A 14,300-nucleotide genomic window follows, 5' to 3' on the forward strand; every position below is an offset into this window, starting at 1 on the left:
GAAAATCTATAGGGGATCGGATGTGATATGGAGTTCTGGTGGGGGGAACCGTGTGGAGTTGTACCCCTCTTATCCTATGGTTTTTGTCAGTGTTTCCTATTCATAAATAAAATTTAAAAAAATAATACAAATAATAAAAAAGAAAAATAAAAAAATAAATTTTCTTTGGAATGAGGACAACATTTTGGAACTATACCAAGTGGAAATAACAGCTGAACAACATTATGAAAGTACTAAGAGAGTTTGAATCTTTTAAGTTTAAATGGTCAACCTAGCACTGTGGACAATGATTCAGCAAAATAAAAAAAAGGGAAAGAGTTTCATGTTTCATGTTTCATGTCCTAGAATCAATCCCAGACATTATAAATGCCTGAGGACTATTCCTTATCTTTCTCTTGTTTTCATTTAAGTAAAGCCTAATTGACTGATTTTGTTGTTGTTTTTGTTGTTGCTATGGTGTGTGTGTGTGTGTGTGTGTGTGTGTGTGTGTGTGTGTGTGTGTGTGTGTGTGTGGTATTAGGGTTTCATCTCTATATTAAAATTATGAGTTGGGAGTCGGGCTGTAGCGCAGCGGGTTAAGCACAGGTGGCGCAAAGCACAAGGACCGGCATAAGGATCCCGGTTCCAACCCCGGCTCCCCACCTGCAGGGGAGTCGCTTCATAGGCGGTGAAGCAGGTCTGCAGGTGTCTGTCTTTCTCTCCCCCTCTCTGTCTTCCCCTCCTCTCTCCATTTCTCTCTGTCCTATCCAACAATGACAACAACAATAATAACTACAATAATAAAACAACAAGGGCAACAAAAGGGAATAAATAAATAAAATAAATACTTAAAAAATTATGAGTCAAAACAGGAGAAATAAAGGCAATAACTCTACACTGGAAATATTCTTAAAAAATTTAAACATTTGTAAAACTTTTACATCAAACATTGTTAAGGTAAGAGGATGTGGAAATAAACAACAATCAACCAAATTGACTGAATTGACATTGAGAGTGCACCATATTTCTCATACAATAGAAAACATAAGTTCAAAGAAATATGGAGCATTAATTAAGATGAGCCATATCCTCAGACACAGAACACGTTTAACTAATACTAAATAAGTAAAATAGGAAAAACAATTTTTGACCACAGTGGTAGTGTGTTAAAAATAATTACAAGGGGTACGGAAAAAATTCTAAATATTAGGAAGTTGACACAATTCCACATGGTTCATGGAAATAACATACATCAAAAATGATAGCAGATAATATCTCAAATTAAATGATAATGAAATTATAGACCCTCAAAATAAACGAAGCATTGAATATAATGAGTTTACAGATTTTATTCACTCTGTTAAAGATTTATTTATTAACATGAGAGAGAGAGAGAGAGAAAGAGAGAGGAAAAGGGGGAGCGAGAGAGAGATAACGGAGTAGAGTAGCCATATCACATGTAATGCCAGGGATAAAACTCAGGATATTCTGCTCCCAAGTCCGATGTTCTAGCCACTACACTATCTCCCAGGTTAGCAGATTTAATAATGTTTTTAGTAAGACAGTAAATAATTGCATAGAATTAATAATTGGACTCTATACTGTATGAAATGAAGAAGAATCATTTTAGTGAGTGCAAAGTCTAAAGAAAAATGAAAGCATTAGAATAAAAACAAAGAAATAAAAGCAACTGAGAAAAATCACCCATCTTATAAATCATCAGATTTTATTACATTTTTAAAAATTATTTAAGAAAAAAAAATTGAGCCCTACTATCAGCCAGAGCTGAACAGACCTCTGGTGTCTCTCTTTGTAGATACATTCTATAAAATATTAATAAGTTTTAATAAGTTGAATTCAATTCAACGAAAGGACACTCAGCAAAGTTCAGATGATACAAACCTAGAATGCACAAAGAAACTACACCTAACAGAAACTACACATGCTAATCTGAGGACATTACTTCTTTTTGTCCATCCTTTTAGATACTTTGAATTTCTTCTAAACAAGTGATACAAGTAGAAATTGAAACCATATATAATAGTAATTAAATTACAAAAAGAAAAAAAAAAGTCAGTCCTCAGGTCTGAATTGCATCACCCATCGATTTTATTAAATATTCAAGGAAACATTTCTCAATCTGTCTTATTTGGGACAGTTAATGCTAGTGCTGAAAAGCAATTCTAAAGAATAATCAATATTTTATATAACATAGAAGCAATATTTTTAAAATGTGGTACCAGGCATCAAATTTAGGGTATGAGTGTGCATGTATATCTTGCAGGCTACCACTTGGTCACTTTCAGGAAACATTTGCTTACTAAATAACTATCAGCAAAACATTGGGATGTATATTAAGGAGACTAGAGCTAAGAGTATTTAAACTGAGATGACTAAACAGATTTAACTTCCCAAACTAGGGAATTTCCTTTAAAAGCCCATAAGGCCATTCAAATAGATATGAGGAAAAAAAAGAATGAAGGAAAAATTAATATCCACTCATAAATTGAAAAAAATCTCTCAGCAAATTGGAAATATAGAAAATAAATAAATGCCCTTGATACTGATATAAAAAATCCACTGTAAATAGATTAAAATCATGTTTAATGATACCAATTTACTTAACATTTTTACATTGAAAATGAGATTATTTTTATTACCATAGGACCCTTTAAATGTGATACTTTAAATTCACGCATTAAAGCGTGAGAAGGAAACACAACATACAAATGCTATTGATAAAAGAGAACTTTAAGTGTCTGTCTTCAATGGTGACATAATTTTGTGTGTAAAACATTAAGCAGACAGACAAGACTCTAGTACTTTATTTAATCAGAGCACTGTTCAGTTCTGGCTTATGGTGCTGTGGGGGTATGAACCTAGATTTTGGAGCCTCAGGCATGAGAGTTTCTTTGCATAATCATTATGCTATCTACCCCTGCCCACAAAACTCTTGTTTTGCAAGATTTGAACTTCCTGGATGAAGTCTGAAATGGGTTTTTATACAGAAAGGGCCAGCAGAGAACAAGAAAGACACAGCCCACTCTAGATTGATAAGTGATGGTTTAGTAAGCAAGGGAGCTTATGCATGATTTGTCTTAGGCATATGTATACATTTAGTTTAAAAGCTTAAGTAGACTCCTTAACTGGTGACAGACATAGTTTATATGGTCATGGTCTCTATGCACCCTCATTTCCTCCAGTTGTACTCTTGAAAATGGCTCTCAGTTCTGAGAATACTGGCATAGTATACATACACCCTAAGGCCAGGAGAGAGGTAAGTAGCATCCTACTGTAAAGTCTACATCACATATTCCCTAGAGGTCTTACTGTCCTGATACCCTCCTCCAAGAAAGACACAAGACTGTGGTATCATAAAGGAATATACAGTTTTTAATACCTGGTGTCTGACGTAGAACTCCTAAATCCTTTAGTAATCACTGACCTAGTCAACCCTTAGGATCTCCTGGGTTGATATAGGGAGGCAGTACAACGGTTCTGCAAAAAAGACTTCCATGCTTGAGATTCTGAGGTCCCAGGTTTGGTCACCAACACTACCATAAGCCAGAGCTGAGCACTGATTTGGCCTTAATATCTCTCTCTCTCTGTCTCTCCTTCTCTCTCCCTATTTGTCTCCCATTATTCTATCTCTCTCATTCAAAGAAATAGTATGTTTAGAAAATAACAACAACAACAAACAAAACTCCCTGGGTGATAAGGGCTTCTTGGATTTAAATACGGATATTCTTCATAGACCCCTAAAATAGCTTCAGGATGAAAGCTTATCATCACTAAAACAAAACCTTCACTGAGAAGCCTGAAATTTTCAGCATCACCTCCTCAATTTTCTGGTAAGAGAGGGTAGAGATGGAAAGTACAATAAATCATTCATATGTAATGAAGCCTCTGTTAGCGAGCATAAATCAAACCACCATCCACTGTAAGGAAGCAAAGATGTTTATTAACGAATTGCAATCCGGGCCGAGATGGTGACTGGTGTTAGTCTACCAAACTCGACCCCGAACAGGGCTCAAACCATACAATTTATAGGAATTCAGACTACACTCAGGGAGGGGGAGCACATCACCTTATCAACCTACATCCAATAACAGGCTATAGCAAACACAAGATCCAATCATTTCAAACTTAGCAAAAGCATGATCCATTCAAAGCAAAGCGTGGGCTAGTTTCAAATATAGTAAGATCACACAACCAATAGAATTCAACCAGGCACATCCTCCTGCCATCGGCTATGACCACCCATCCGGTAGACAGCACACCACAAAGTCAGTTCAAAGGTCCTGTTAAGGCTTGTCCCCATGTAGGGTCCTTCGAACAATGGGTGGCCTTCACTGATAAGGTCCTGATAAGGCTTGTCCTCAGGCAGGGTCCTTTGAACAATGGGTGGCCTTAACTGATTAGGTCCTGCTTATTCAAGGGGGAAGGGAATTTTACACCTCATACTACAAGCAACTCATACTAAAAGCACTTAACAGACAACTGCATAAAAAGGGAATTTCAAGGCTACTGCCTTTTACAGCCTCCAACAAAATATATACAGAACAGGAGTACATCCAACTACTGAGCTGCCAGACACATTTACATCCAGGAGGGGTAACATACTCCATTTCAAGAAGGACACAAGACTGTGCTTGGAATTCTTCTGAATCTCACCCAAAGTACCTCTTCTTCTGAGTGTTGCATTTTACCTTTTAGAATAAACCAACAATAAAAAATAGATGTTATCCAAAGTTTTGCAAGTGATCATATCATATTGTTGAACCTGAAAGAGGATGTGTTATAGAAATTCCATAGTGTTGCGCTAAAGTTGAGTGAAAGTGTGTGTAGTTCAGGAATCAGATACATATCACTAATATTTAAGTTAAAGGCAGTCTTGTGGGATTGAACCCTCAAATCTATATGTAATCTGATAACAATGCCAAGCATGATCAGAACTGATCTGAAACGTAGGATAGTCAGTTGATATTCAAAGAGTTAAACACACACATTTTGATATCAAGTTTTATCAGTATACATAACTTCAAGGTCAGTTTATAAAATTATTTGTTTTTTTCTTATATGTTATCAACAAACCCCAAAATTACATATAAGACAATATTTATAAAATTATCAAAAGTAACATAATTCTATCAATAAATTTAATAAAAGATATGTACAACAACTAAATTTAAAACTACCACATATTAGTGAGAGAAATTAAAGCCAAATAAATGCAAAAATATGGTGAGCTTCCATACTGAAATAGTAAACATTATTAAACTATTAATTCTCATAAAATTCCTCTTTTTAAAGTATTTTTATTTATATATTATTGGACAGAGACAAATAAATTGAGAGGTAAGTGGGGGAGAGAGGAATAGAGAGAAAGAGAGAGACAGAAAGAGAGAGACAGGGAGACCTGCAGCCTTGCCTCACCACTAGTGAAGATTTCCCCTATAGGTGGAGACTGAAGGCTCAAACCTGATTCCTTGCAAGCACTGTAATCTCTGCACTTAACCAAGTGTGCAACTGCCTGGCCTCCTCATCCAATTCCTCTATGTGAGATCCAATTGCAATAAAAATCCACCAGACTTTTATTCATGTTGAAGAAATTGATTAGATGATCATAAAATTTATAGCATGTACACACTATCTAAAATATCTGAAATTTTGTTAGAAAAAAATGAAGGGTGTATGATACCTCATATCAAGATTAATATAAATCTCTGATAAAGTGTCCCATTGGTCTAAGACTAATAAGCAGACTGGTGAGTTCACAACTACTCATGAATACTGACTTTATTGATTTTTGACCGAAAAAGTCAATAAAATAGAAAAAAACATCCTCTTAAAATAAAAGGGAATGGGAGTTGAGCAGTGGTGCAGAGGGTTAAGCACACGTGGCGCAAAGCGCAAAGACTGGCAGGATTCCAGAGCCCCCAGCTCCCCACCTGCAGGGGCGTCACTTCACAAGCAGTGAAGCAGGACTACAGGTGTCTGTCTTTCTTCCCGCCCAGTCTTCTCCTCCTCTCTCCGTTTCTCTCTGTCATATCCAACAACAACAATATCAATAACCACAACAATGTTAAACAACAAGGGGAACAAAAGGGATAATAAATTGAAAAAAAAATAAAAAGGATTATTGAGACAAATAGAATCCCACTTGTAAAAATTACAAATTGACTCCTTGCCGTGCTTCTTGTGGGGAGACCTCTTCCTGGGCACAGCCCTCCAGCATACCCACTGTGTAGTGCTCCACATGTGAGGGCCTAGAAGAATGTCACCTGAGGCAGCAGGAGTGAGCCAACTGGGTCTTTCTCAGTGTTTGTAGCTAGAGACACAACAGGAGATCACCAGGAGATTTGTCTGATGGACAATCTGTTTATTGAACAGCAAAGCAGGGATTATAAGGGGTTGTAGGAGGATGTAAGTCATCCATTCCATATATAGTTTGGGAGAAAAGGGACAAAGAGAGGTAGGGGTTGGGAAAAGGTCAGAGCATTCCTAGCAAATGTTGAGCAAGGGGTTTAGCTGATCAAAGGAATGAGGAAAATAGGGTTATCAATAACCAGCAGACAGAGAGGAGTCTTAAGGGCAAAGAGAAGATAGATCATGCAATATTAAAAGGACCAGAGGGGGTGGAGGAGTAGGGAGAATGCTCCTAGTTACTGTTTGATGGAGCAGAACAATGATATATGGGTTATATATGATCGAAGAAGATGAACTTCTAGTAACCTCTGAGTAAACAAACCAACTGTTATGGGAACAAGGAAATGGGCTGCATGCAGAGTCTTTTGTGAGGCAGAGAGACTGACAGAGGGAACTTCCCCTGGTGGTCCTTTCCCTCCATGCTTGATCTCAGGTAGAGAAAGGCTAATAAGAGGGTTGTGCCATGCAGGCACCCACTTTTCAATGGGAGGTCCCACACCATGCTCAGCCATGTGCTCACAATTTCCCCACCACCCCAGTGTCACTCCAAGCAGAAAAATGTGTTCAAACTGAAATATTTTGAACATACATACTAGCACTTTTTTGCAAATAAAATATAAACTCCAAAGAATGTCATCATAACATAGGGGTAAAGAAAAACAAAACTTAAATAGAAAATAAATGCCCATGAAGCCAAGCTGAGTGATTTAACACCCTATTGAAGATATGTTTTACAGTGCAAAAAAAAAAAAAAAAACAGAGTTTGAGCCACTGATTCCCACCTGCAAGGAGGAAGCTTCACATTAAGGGAGTCGGAGGTACCATAGTGGGTTAAGTGCTTGTGACGCAAAGTGTAAGGACTGGAGTAAGGATCCAGGTTCAAGCCCCCAGATCTCCACCTGCTGGGGAGTCACTTCACAGGTGCTAAAGCATGTCTGCAGATGTCTGTCTTTCTCTCTCCCTCCTCTCTCCATTTCTCTCTGTCCTATCCAACAATGATGACATCAATAAAAACAAAAATAATAACTACAACAATAAAAAAACAAGGGCAACAAAAGAGAAAATAAAAAAAATATTTTAAAAAAATCTAGAAAGAAAATGTTGCTGAAGCTAAAATAGCTTCCCACCAAATTATTAAAATCTTGATGAGTGAAAACTATCAATAGGGACAAATATTTATTTAAAAATACACAGAACACAAAAAGAACCCCTACAAATAAACAGTGACAAACAATGCAAATAAAGAAAAATGAACAAAAATGGAAAACAAAAAACATGTAAGAATCCAACCTGGTTGCAATAATCCTGTTTCGCCTTACATGCAACTCAGGTGTCAGCCTAGCTCCCACTATGCTGAGGGCAGCTTTGGAACTGTAGTGTCTTTTCTCTCTCTCTCTTCCTGTCCCTATTCCTCTCCCTTCCTCTCACTGTTCTATATGAAAAACATCAGTCTAGAACAGTGAAGCCCCAACAAGGAAGGAAGAAAGGGAGGAAGGGAGGGTGGACATACATGCAAATGACTAGCAAATTCCTGAAGAGGAAACTGATCAGCAGGAAATGAACTCACAACCACTGTAATGAAATTTTTATGTCTTAAAAAGATAAATGAATGGACAATATCAAATATTTGTGAACTTGTAAAGTAGTGAGATCCATTGTTGTTAGGAGTATAAATGATACAGTGATTTTTAAGAGACATTTGGCAGTTTTTCATAAAGTCAAAAATATATTTATACCTCCCACCTTCCGTACCCCATAAAGATCTTTGGTCCACATTCCCAGACGGATAAATAATGAAACTTCTGATGGAGGGGAGAGGATATGTAACTCTGTGGTGGGAATTGCGTGGAACTACACCCCTCTTATCCCACAATCTTGTCGATCATTATTAAATCACTAGTATATAGAGACAGAGAGAGTCAGTGAGGTTATTCACTTGATCAGCATGCACACTCATGCAATTCAGGTTCTACATGCATTTCCTTCTCCTTACCCCCACCACACTCCTCAACACCAACACCAAGGAAGGGTGGTTTATTATAATTGAGTTCTCTCTCTCTCTCTCTCTCTCTCTCTCTCTCTCTCTCTCTCTCTCTCTCTTTCCTCTCTCCTTTCTTCATTTCTAGAAAGAGAGAAAGAAAGAATGAAAGGGAAGAAAGGAAAGGAAATAGAGAAGAGGGAAAGAGGGAGAGAGAGAGTAGGGGATAGGTAAAGGGAAAGGAAGTGTGTGTGTGTGTGTGTGTGTGTGTGTGTGTGTGTGTGTGTGTGTGTGTGTAGAGGGTTGCTAAGAGTTTCTAACTATAGATGTCTGTATCCAGAGAAAGCTGACCTACTGACAAATTGAAGAGGAACCTGAAAATCTTTGCTGTCCAACAAGAATTTCAGTTCCATGCAATCCTTGAGCATTTTAGTGATGACAGCTCTGCAGAGACAGAGTTTATACTATACTGATTTCCTTCCAATGATGTTTGACAGAAACATATAAGGCAAGGGGCTAAGACTGGGTGATGATCCCACCCTTACTTAAAATGTTGGCATGTCTCTATAGATGACCCTGTTATCACTACCCATGAGCATATATGTTGGTAGAAGAAACTGCTTCTAAGCTCTGAATTTTCACCCTATAATGCTACCCCTAGGATGATGAATACTCAGTAAAATGCATTGTCCAGATTGCAACATTAGAATATTAAAGCTTGGGGTTCAGAACAAAGATGGTGGTGTGATGACATTTCTGGAATTTCTCTCTGCAAAGCAGCTGCTTAAAACCTAGGAATTCCAAGTGAGGGCAAAATTTCCAGGCCAGTGGTAGAGAAAGTACACTGGAGGGGTCAAAGTGGAAATAAGGAAGAGAGCCACATATAGACTGGAACAAGCTATAGAAAGGACACCATTGGGAGTTGGGTGTGGTAGCACAGTGGGTTAAGCCCAGGTGGCACAAAGTGCAAGCACCAGGTTAAGGATCCCGGTTCGATTCCCTAGCTCCCCACCTGCAGGGGAGTCGCTTCACATGTGGTGAAGCAAGTCTGCTGGTGTCTATCTTTCTCTCCCCCTCTCTGTCTTCCCCTCCTCTCTCCATTTCTCTCTGTGATATCCAACAATGATGAAAACAAAAATAAAAAAAATAACAAGAACAATAAAAGGGAATAAATAAATAGATATTAAAAAAAGAAAGAACATCATTGAGTTGAGTTGTCAGCAAGAAAGAGATGAAGGGAAAGAAAGCATACTAAAGAAAATAATAAAAAGGAAATTTATAAGCCTTAAACAACAGAAAGGACACCAGGATTCAAGAGGGCCAAAGAATCCCAAAGAGAACAACATAGACCTGAAGACACCAAGACAAATCATAGTTACAATGAAAAGAAGTAAGGATAAAGAAAAGATCCTGAAGGCTGAAAGAGATAAAAGCAGAAAATCATTTACAGGAGAAAACCCATAAAACTATCAGCAGACTTCTCCACTCAAACTCTAAAAGCCTGAAGATAATGGCAATATATCTGTCAAGCTCTCAATTAAAAAAAGGTATCAACCAAGGATAGTATATAATGCTAGACATTAATTCAGACTAGATGGAGGGATAAAAACCTCAGACAGGTAACAATTAAAGAAGGCAACTATCACCAAACCTGTCCTGAAAGAGATCCTAAAAGGCCTTTTATAAATAAGAACACCACCAAAAAACTATCCACATATCAGAGAAAACAAAAATTGTTTGCAGAACCTTAAAAATTATAATATCAATAAGTGTCAATGGCTTAAATTCACTTATTACAAGGCACAGAGTAGAAGGGTGGATCAGAAAACACAAATCAACCATATGTGGCCTACAGGAATCCCACCTGGCCCAACAAGAATAAACACAGTCTTAAAGTGAAAGGATGGAATATTATAAAACAAGGTAATGGACCTCAAAAAAAAAAAAAAAGTCAGGAACAGCCATTTTCATCTTGTACACAATAGACTTTAAATTAAAAAAAGTAATAAAAGGCAAGGTCATTACATCATGATCAGAGGATCACTCAATCAAGAAAAATTTAAAAATATTAACTTCTGTGCACCCAGTGAGGGCCCATCGAAATACATAAAACACTTACTGAAAGAGATACAAAAATACATAAATAATAATACAGTGATAGTAGACTTCAACACCCCACTCTCACAGTTAGACTGGTCATCTAAGTACAGAATCTACTAATAAACAAGATAGTTAATTAATTAATTAATTGTAGAGATGGACATACTAGACCTCCTGGACATTTTCAGAGCTATTCACCTAAAGATAGTGTAATACACATTCTTTTCAAATCCACACAACACATCCTCAAGGAAAAACTACATGTTAGGTCACAAAAACAGTATCAACAAACTCAAGAGAATTAATATGACCCCGATCATCTTCTCAAACCATGGTGGTGGCATAAAACTACTCTCAACAACAAAGATAAATTCAGTAAAAGTAACAAAATTTGGACACTCGACTGCTTAATAACCACTGGGTCAAAGATTCTCAAGAAAGAAATTCAAATGTTCTTAGAAACAAGTGAAAATGAAAACACAAGCTATCAAAATATTTGGGACACACCTAAAGCAGTATTTAGAGGGAAACTCATAGCCATATAAGCACACATTAGAGAACAAGAAAAAGCTCAAGAAATTGAACTTACTACATATCTTAAATACACTGAAGAAAAGGAACAAAGGAACCCTAAAGCAACCAGAAGGACTGAAATCACTAAAATTAGAGCAGAAATAAACAACACTGAAAATAAGAGAAACATACAAAATATAAATGAATCAAAATGTAGATTCATTGAAAAATTAAACAAAATTGGCAAACCCTTAGCCAGACTCACTAAAAAAAGGGGCAGGGGGATACTCAGATAAGAGAATTGTAAACAATAGAGAGATCACAGCAAAACACCACAGAATTTTTAAAAAAAGCATGTGAAGCTTGCTTGCACTTACAACTATATGTCACCAAGATAGAGAATCTGAAAGAAGTGGAAGAGTTCCTAAAAACATATACTCTTCCAAAACTGAAACAGGAAGAAGTACAAAACATAAATGGACTAATCACAGACAAATAAATTGAAACAGTTATTAAGACTCTTCCCAACAAGAAAGGTCCAGGCCCAGATGGCTTTACAAATGATTTCTACAAAACCTTCAGAAAATAGATAATACCTATACATTTAAAGATCTTCCAAAAGATCAAAGAAACAGGAACATTCCCTTCCACCTTCTATGAAGACATCACCCTGATACCAAAAGCATATAGGGACACAACAAAAAAGGAAAACTACAGATCATTATCACTGATGAACACAGATGCTAAAATATTGAGCAAGTTTCTAGCAAACCTGATACAGCAGTATATGAAAAAGATTATCTATTCATAACACCCAACTAAAAAGATATGCATACACCTATGTTTATACCTATGTTTATAGCAGCACAATTCATAATAGCTAAAACCTGGAAGTAAACCAAGTCCCCAACAACAGATGAATGGCTGAGAAAGCTCTAGTATATTTACACAATGGAATACTATGCAGATATTAAAAATCAACCCACCTTCTCTGACCCATCTTGCATGTACCTAGAAGGAATTATGTTTGAGTGAGACAAGTCAAAAAGACAAAGATGAGTAGGGGATAATCCCACTCATAAAAAGAAGTTGAGGAAGAAGAACAGAAAGGGAAACTCAAAGTATAATGTGACAGAGTTTGGAGTTGGGCACCAAAGTAAAAATCTCTGGTGGAGGATGAGGGGAGATATTTAGCTTCAATGTTAGGAGGAGGAGGGAGGGAAGCCGAACTCAGATGTTGGGATGGAGTTAATGCACACTCCTATTAACTTATAGTCTCAAAAATAATTTGTAATGAATATGAGGTGAAAAATGGCTTGAATGTCTCAAACTTTTTGATTTGTAGACCGTAACTCTGAATATATATATATATATATATATATATATATATATATATATATATATATGTATATATTCATTCAATCTAATTACTTAAGGCTTTAAATTAGTAATCAGGTTAAGTTTTAACAGTGGGTTCAAATAGTTAATACATCTCTAATAATGACTTGTTCTTTGAAATATTAAATCACCTATACAGTTACACCAGGGAGAACAGAAGTGACTGGTGGTGTCATTTATAAGATACAGCTATATGTAAATAGCACTAAAAGACATTACACATTATGGTATGGTCTTGTATGATACAGCAAACCCTAACAATGGGATTTTCCAAATTAACCCACTTGTCAAATAATTTGGTTATAACAATAAATATATATTGACTTCTTAAACCCTATGACAGTGAGAATCTCCTCCATTTTCTACAAAACCCATATTTCTCCCAGTCCTGGAACCTCTGGGGTCGGGCTCACTTTCCTGCATACTTCTGTCAATTCATACCAACTGAAACTGCATCTGCTTCTTCTTCTAGCATTTGCCCTTCTTCCGTAGCCAGTCAACAGAGTCAGGTTGAGCCTGATGTAAAGTTTCAAGACCTTCTTTGAATCTGGAGAGGTGGCAGTCGTTGACTATGTGGGTCATAGTCTGTCTGTAGCCACAGGGGCAGTTCGGGTCGTCTCTGGCTCCCCAGCGATGGAACATAGCGGCGCAACAGCCATGGCCTGTTCGATAGCGAATGAGGAGGGTCCAATCATAATGTGCTAGGTCAAAGCCGGGTTGACGCTTGTAGGGGTCTGTGATGAGGTGTTTGTTCTTTACCTCAGCTGACTGCCAACTCTGTTTCCAAGAGACTGGAACAGAGAAGTTCAGTGTAGGCATAGGGGACCAGATTGGGTGACGAGACGTCAAGCGTTGGACAGGGTGGGCGAAGATATCTGCGTATATTGGCAGGTCCAGTCGAGCGTAGACGTGGGAAATGAACTTAGATGATGCCGCATCCCAACAAATATCTGGCGGGGCGATGTTGCTAAGAACTGGCAGCCATGGAACCGGGGTGGAACGGATGGTTCCAGAAATGATCCTCATGGAGGAATATAATTTGGAATCGACCAAGTGGACATGGGGGCTACGGAACCATACTGGGGCACAGTATTCTGCAGTGGAATAGCATAATGCCAGAGATGATGATCGTAGTGTGGAAGCGCTCGCGCCCCATGAGGAGCTGGCCAGTCTTGCAATGATGTTATTCCTTGGGCCCACCTTTGCTGCAGTTTTTATGAGATGTTCGTGAAATGACAGAGTGCGATTGAGAGTAACGCTGATCCCAACCTGTTCAATGTGCTGATCCCAACCTGTTCAATGCATGCTGTTCCACCTCAACATGTTTCACTTCAGGTTGTGTCCAGAGAAATCAGGTGTGGAATGTCAATACTGATCTTCATTACTCTGGTGAGACCTTTCCTAGGACACCTTGATTCTATTTCTGGTGGTGCACTTCCTAACAAAACCTCAAAACCTAGGTATAGGCCAGGGCCCATGAGATAGGGCTTATGTACACATGTATTCATAACTTAGGAGAAGCTATATACCTTACAACAATAGTGCACAATAGTTTTCACTGAGTCAATAAATGCATCAAGTATAAAGACCTGAAAAAGGCACCATAAAGTACCTAATCAAATAGTTTCTATTTAGATATAGAGACCCCCCTCACCTATTTCCTATTTCATTTCACTCAAGCACTCCAAAGCTAACCCTGTCAGACAAAGTAAGGATCACAAAAGCTGGATATGGGCAAGAGAATGCCATACTTTAATAATGACACTTTGCTCACTCTCAGGACACTGCATCATCTGGGGTCCTAGACAGGAAGCCCTGGAATTCCCACAGACATGATGGACCTAGACCTCTAACTGATCCTTCTCTCTACTGTGACTGGTCATATCTATCAGGAACAACATAA

Source organism: Erinaceus europaeus, chromosome 3 (assembly GCF_950295315.1).
Source record: "Erinaceus europaeus chromosome 3, mEriEur2.1, whole genome shotgun sequence".
Classification (NCBI taxonomy): Eukaryota; Metazoa; Chordata; class Mammalia; order Eulipotyphla; family Erinaceidae; genus Erinaceus; species Erinaceus europaeus.